At 37.1% G+C, this 6,491-nt stretch overlaps 8 non-coding genes across 8 annotated transcripts; 3 read left to right on the top strand and 5 right to left on the bottom strand.

Moving 5' to 3' along the window:
- Positions 1-1,405: 1,405 nt before the first annotated feature.
- On the bottom strand, positions 1,406-1,478 carry Trnaa-agc (transfer RNA alanine (anticodon AGC)). The gene has a single exon. It is a non-coding gene; the product is annotated as a tRNA-Ala (tRNA).
- Positions 1,479-1,633: 155 nt separating this feature from the next.
- Positions 1,634-1,706, top strand: Trnaa-agc (transfer RNA alanine (anticodon AGC)). Its single transcript has one exon. It is a non-coding gene; the product is annotated as a tRNA-Ala (tRNA).
- Positions 1,707-2,895: 1,189 nt separating this feature from the next.
- Trnaa-agc (transfer RNA alanine (anticodon AGC)) lies at positions 2,896-2,968 on the bottom strand. Its single transcript has one exon. It is a non-coding gene; the product is annotated as a tRNA-Ala (tRNA).
- Positions 2,969-3,893: 925 nt separating this feature from the next.
- On the bottom strand, positions 3,894-3,966 carry Trnaa-agc (transfer RNA alanine (anticodon AGC)). Its single transcript has one exon. It is a non-coding gene; the product is annotated as a tRNA-Ala (tRNA).
- Positions 3,967-4,117: 151 nt separating this feature from the next.
- On the top strand, positions 4,118-4,190 carry Trnaa-agc (transfer RNA alanine (anticodon AGC)). The gene has a single exon. It is a non-coding gene; the product is annotated as a tRNA-Ala (tRNA).
- Positions 4,191-4,988: 798 nt separating this feature from the next.
- Positions 4,989-5,061, bottom strand: Trnaa-agc (transfer RNA alanine (anticodon AGC)). The gene has a single exon. It is a non-coding gene; the product is annotated as a tRNA-Ala (tRNA).
- Positions 5,062-5,212: 151 nt separating this feature from the next.
- On the top strand, positions 5,213-5,285 carry Trnaa-agc (transfer RNA alanine (anticodon AGC)). The gene has a single exon. It is a non-coding gene; the product is annotated as a tRNA-Ala (tRNA).
- Positions 5,286-6,178: 893 nt separating this feature from the next.
- On the bottom strand, positions 6,179-6,251 carry Trnaa-agc (transfer RNA alanine (anticodon AGC)). Its single transcript has one exon. It is a non-coding gene; the product is annotated as a tRNA-Ala (tRNA).
- Between the last annotated feature and the right edge of the window lie 240 nt (positions 6,252-6,491).

Raw genomic sequence — 6,491 nt, 5'->3', positions numbered from 1 at the left:
CCCTTTCCCCTCTGCCCCACTCTCTTTCACATTTTTCTCTCTACCCCGCCACCATCACCCGCGCGACCTCTCTCTCTCTCTCTCTCTCTCAACCCTTCTTTTCGTTCTGCATGAGCGCACTGGATAGAGATACCACATCCCAATAAATTATTCAAGAACGATGATTCCAATCAATGTCAACGTCCTTTCTCCAAGCGAATCCCAACGGAGTGATGTGATCACAATGTAAGACATGTCATATTTATCTTCTTACGGCTGATTCAGTGGCTATTGTTTGACATCAGTCAGGGCACAGTGAAGTGAACTGTCACGTGGCGTTGAAGCGTATCGTTGTTCTTTTGTTCATACTTATATTTCATTCTTCTTCTTCTTCTTCTGCTTATAATAATGATAATAAAGATGATGATAATAATAATAATAATGACGGCAACAACAACAACAACAACAATAATAATAATAATAATAATGCTGATGATGTGCTAATAATAATAATAATAATAAATGATGATGATGATGATGATAATGATTATGACATTGATAGTAACATAGTAATAGCAATAATAATAAATGACAGTAATGAAAATATAACAACTTGATTTTTCTGGCTAAAACGTGTACAGGTGTTTTCAAGTACGGAACACCGATTGATGGGAGAGCAATATGTTTTACAGAGAAGTATGAACCAGAGGAATGATTTAACCTTTTCTTCATTCATTTTCCGAAGATTATACACGAACATTCCACACTACTTTGTTCTCCACACACACGTGCGCACACACACACACACACACACACACGTTCACACACTCACGCACATCCACGATCACATGAGCATACGCACGTGCGCACACACTGGAGCACGCACTGACACAAACAGAGAGAGGGAAAGAGTGGCACACTGGAGCAAGACCCCCCCATTCATTTGTGAGCACTGATCAACAACAAGCAAACAAAAACAAAACAATAAGCACACACACACACACACACACACACACACACACACAAAACAAATAAACAAAAAAAAAACGACAAATAACAACCGAAAAGCAATTGTCCATGGTTTAAGGTAACATATAAGGAATTGTACACGAGTGAGAGAGAGAGTGCGAAAGAATTGAAATTATTTCTTTCTTTTTGACCTATTAAAAACAAAACAAAACAACAACAAAAACCACCAAAACAAACAAACAAAAACCCCAAAAAACAACAACAACAAAAAACCCAAACAACCCAACAATAATAACAATAATGACAAGAATGATAATCATCATAATTATTGTTGCTTTTGTCACTATCATTATTATCGTCATCGTATTAATTACCGTGTACATCGTTCTTTCTTTTCCCTTTTTATCACACTGAAGAATGTGAAAATTTGAGACAGGAAAAAAAAAAAAAAAAAAAATGGAGATGCGGGGTATCGATCCCCGTACCTCTCACATGCTAAGCGAGCGCTCTACCACTTGAGCTACATCCCCTGCCTTACTATACCAGTGTTCTTTTCTCCTATCATACAGCACAGCCCTTCCTCATAGCGTTCCGACACACGCAGCGCGTCGACCGTTCAACGGTTATCAGCAAGACTAACTGGGGCTAACCTGTATAGGAGAAAAGAACACGTTACGGTAACGCAGGGGATGTAGCTCAAGTGGTAGAGCGCTCGCTTAGCATGTGAGAGGTACGGGGATCGATACCCCGCATCTCCATTTTTTTTTTATCTTCTTCATTCAAGATGTGACTGACTTGCGTTGAGAAATATTTTGAAAGGTTTTTTTTTTTATTTTTTTTTTTTTATTTTATCAGTATATCTTGTGATTGACTTGTGTTGAGAAGCATTTCAAAATTAAATAAAACAAAAATAATGCAAGATAATTGAGGAAAAAAATAGAGTTAATGTCAAATACATTGTTTTACAACAAGTTTTTTTTTTCTTTTCTTGTTTTGCAGCCGTTTCAGATATCAAGCTGCCTTAAGTGACGTCTGGTGAATGGCGTTCGACATTTTTTTTTTACATATATATATTTAGTTGTTTTTTGGTGTTTATATATATATATATATATATATATATATATATATAATAACTTCTCTCTGTTTCTGTCTCTTTCTCTGTCTGTCTGTCTGTCTCTCGCTCGTTCGCTCGCTCTCTCTCCCTCTCTTTATGCATGTATATTTTTTTTATAATAATAATAATAATAATAATGATAATAACAATAATAATAATAATAATAATAATAATAATAGTTTATTTATATTGCGCCTTTCATTAAAATACAGTAATGCTCCAGGCACATTACACGAGTAAAATATAGCAAAAATAAAAACTCAATACAAAACTATGATCACAGTTTCAGTTTCAGTTTCAGTACCTCAAGGAGGCGTCACTATGATCACAACCACATGTAAAAGAAAAATTCTCCAAAAACCATTCCGTGTGAACAAAACAGTCACCCTAAACACTCGCGAACTTGACCAAATATCTTCTACGTAAATTAAAAACCAAGCATCAAAGCATGTACAGACGAAATGAAAACACACACACCCCTTCCCCTACACCCCCCCACCCTCGACCCCCGCACACACACCCACACACACGGACGCACACAGAGACACACACACACACGCGCAAGCGCACGCACGCACAGACACACATATCCTTACGATATATGTATGCACACACTCACACACACGCACGCACACACACACACACACACACACACACACACACACACACACACACACACACACACGCACGTGCATGCACGAAAACATAGTTCCTTATCATGCCATGAATGGATACACTGTTTAAAAAAAAAGTGTATGTTTATCTACAAAATGCATACCAAATATTCCTTCAAGGAATAAATCTATCAAAAAAAAAAACAAACAAAAAAAAAATGGAGATGCGGGGTATCGATCCCCGTACCTCTCACATGCTAAGCGAGCGCTCTACCACTTGAGCTACATCCCCTGCTTTAGTACACCCGTGTTCTTTTCTCCTATCATACAGCACAGCCCTTCCTCATAGCGTTCCGACACACGCAGCGCGTCGACCGTTCTATAGCGATCAGACTGACATGTATAGGGCTAACCTGTATAGGAGAAAAGAACACCCTTCACTAACGCAAGGGATGTAGCTCAAGTGGTAGAGCGCTCGCTTAGCATGTGAGAGGTACGGGGATCGATACCCCGCATCTCCAACTTTTTTTCTTTGTTTCTTCATTCAATATATGATTGACTTGTGTTGAGAAGTATTTCCAAATTAAATAAAACAAAAATAATGCAAGATCACTGGGAAAAAAATAGAGTTGATGTCAAGTACATTGCTTTACAAATTTTTTTCCCCTGTTTTGCAGCCGTTTCAGATATCGAGCTGACTTAAGTAACGTCTGGTGAGTGGCGTTGGACATTTTTTATATATATTTAGTTCTTTTTTGGTGTTTTTTTTTAAAATTTATATATATATATATAATATAACTTCTCAATGTCTCTGTCTCTGTATCTTTCTCTGTCTGTTTGTCTGTCTGTCTTTCTCTCTCGCTCGTTCAATGATTGATTGAAATGTTATATTACCGATAATATATTATGTTTTAAAAATTGAAAAAAAAAAAAAAAAAGCAACAACAACAACAAAAAACAACACTGAACAACATATGTCTCTCATTTAGATTAGCTCACGTCAATTAGCCTAATAATTATGTGTAACTGTTGTAAATTTGCATTGATTTTCCTGTCTTTAACAATGCATACATGATTGGAATGCTGAAGTTTACGTGCATGCACGAAAACATATTTCCTTATCATGCCATGAATGGATACTCTGTTTAAAAAAGTGTATGTTTATCTCCTAAATGCATATAAAATATTCCTTGAAGAAGTTGAATGGGAAAAAAAAATGGAGATGCGGGGTATCGATCCCCGTACCTCTCACATGCTAAGCGAGCGCTCTACCACTTGAGCTACATCCCCTGCCTTACTATACCAGTGTTCTTTTCTCCTATCATACAGCACAGCCCTTCCTCATAGCGTTCCGACACACGCAGCGCTCCTTCCGTTCTACGGCGATCAGACGGACTGGGGCTAAACGGTACAGGAGAACAGAACACCCTACACTAACGCAGGGGATGTAGCTCAAGTGGTAGAGCGCTCGCTTAGCATGTGAGAGGTACGGGGATCGATACCCCGCATCTCCAGATTTTTTTCTTGGTTTCTTCATTCAATATATGATTGACTTGTGTTGATAATTATTTTGAAAGCTTATTATTATTATTATTATTATTATTATATTTTTTTATCAATATATCTTGTGATTGACTTGTGTTGAGAGGTATTTCCAAATTAAATAAAACAAAAATAATGCAAGATCACTGGGAAAAAAATAGAGTTGATGTCAAGTACATTGCTTTACAAAATTCCCCCCCCCTGTTTTGCAGCCGTTTCAGATATCGAGCTGACTTAAGTGACGTCTGGTGAGTCACGGTGGCGTTGGACATTTTTTTTTATATATATATATTTAGTTCTTTTTTGGTGGGTTTCTTTTTTATAACTTCTCTATGTCTCTGTCTCTGTATCTTTCTCTGTCTGTTTGTCTGCCTGTCTGTCTCTCTCGCTCGTTCTATGATTGATTGAAATGTTATATTACCGGTTATATATTATGTTTTAAAAATTGAAAAAGCCACCCCCCAAAAAAACCCCAGTAACAACAAGAACAGCAAACTACAACAACAACAACAAAAACAACACTGAACAACATATATCTCTCATTAGCTCACGTCAATTAGCCTAACAATTATGTGTAACTGTTGTAAACTTGCATTAATTTTCCTGTCTTTAACAATGCATACATGATTGGAATGCTGAAGTTTACATGCATGCACGAAAACATATTTCTTTATCATGCCATGAATGGATACACTGTTTAAAAAATTGTATGTTTATCTCCTAAATGCATATAAAATATTACTTGAAGAAGTTGAATGGAAAAAAAAAAATGGAGATGCGGGGTATCGATCCCCGTACCTCTCACATGCTAAGCGAGCGCTCTACCACTTGAGCTACATCCCCTGCCTTCCTATACCAGTGTTCTTTTCTCCTATCATACAGCACAGCCCTTCCTCATAGCGTTCCGACACACGCAGCGCTCCTTCCGTTCTACGGCGATCAGACGGACTGGGGCTAAACGGTACAGGAGAACAGAACACCCTACAGTAATGCAGGGGATGTAGCTCAAGTGGTAGAGCGCTCGCTTAGCATGTGAGAGGTACGGGGATCGATACCCCGCATCTCCAATTTTTTTTCTTTTCTTTTTTTTCTTCATTCAAGGTATTATTGACTTGTGTTGAGAAATATTCTGCAAGTTTGTTTGTATCAGTATATCTTGTTATTGACTTGTGTTGAAAAGTATTTTGAAATTAGACAAAAAAAAAAAAAAAAAAAAAAAATGCAAGATCATTGTGAAAAAAAATAGAGATAGACAATCAAATATATTGCTGTACAACAATTTTTTCCCTGTTTTGCAGCCGTTCCAGATATCAATCTGACTTAAGTGACGTCTGGTGAGTGGCGTTTGACATCATTTTTGAATATTTAGTTTTCTTTATATCTGTCTATGTAAGAAAAGAACACCCTACAGTAAGGCAGGGGATGTAGAGCGCTCGATTAGCATGTGAGAGGTACGGGGATCGATACCCCGCATCTCTAACTTAAGAAAAAAGAATTATTTATCCAAAAAAAAAAAAAAAAAAAGTTAGTATGAAATTGTTTCGTTTCTGCCTTCCCTCCTTCATGGCCTCGCTTGCTTTTTTTTTTTTTTTTTAAATCATATCATATTCTAAAATTTTATATTTATATTTTACATTTTGTTGAAATATTTTATTTCCAATTATATATTTAAAAAAAAAAGAAAAAGCAACAACAAACAAACAACAGCATCCATGCCTTTCATTAGTTCGCTTCAATCAGCCTGATGATTATGTGTAACTGTTGTGAATTCACATTCACATTCTTTTATTATTTACAGTGCATGAATAATTACAGTGCTATTATCAACAAAGATGCCCGAAAATTCATTTTCTTTCCATGCCCTGAATGCGTGCACTGTTTGAAAAATAACAACATAAGAATATGTTGGTATCCTGATTGAATACCAAATATTCCTTGAAAGAATTGAAGAAGAAAAAAATGGAGATGCGGGGTATCGATCCCCGTACCTCTCACATGCTAAGCGAGCGCTCTACCACTTGAGCTACATCCCCTCCGCTGTCAAAGTGTCTTTCTTTAAGTCAGTTATCTTGAGCCCCATTTCTGACGGCACAACGTACGGCCATGTGATTCCCTTGTGAACTTGGCTATCTTGTTAACTTGGTTATGATTAGTCTGCTGAAAACTAAACACTGTGTGCAGGATTTGCACAGGTACCACTTATGTTTACAGCAGTCATCAGACAGGTTTGTACATATACAGACACACAGACACGGACAGCCACAGACAGACAG

The sequence above is a fragment of the Babylonia areolata genome, chromosome 1 (genome assembly GCF_041734735.1).
Source record: "Babylonia areolata isolate BAREFJ2019XMU chromosome 1, ASM4173473v1, whole genome shotgun sequence".
Lineage (NCBI taxonomy): Eukaryota > Metazoa > Mollusca > Gastropoda > Neogastropoda > Buccinidae > Babylonia > Babylonia areolata.
The sequence above is the reverse complement of the archived record's forward strand: the minus strand, read 5'-3'. Positions and strand labels throughout refer to the sequence as shown.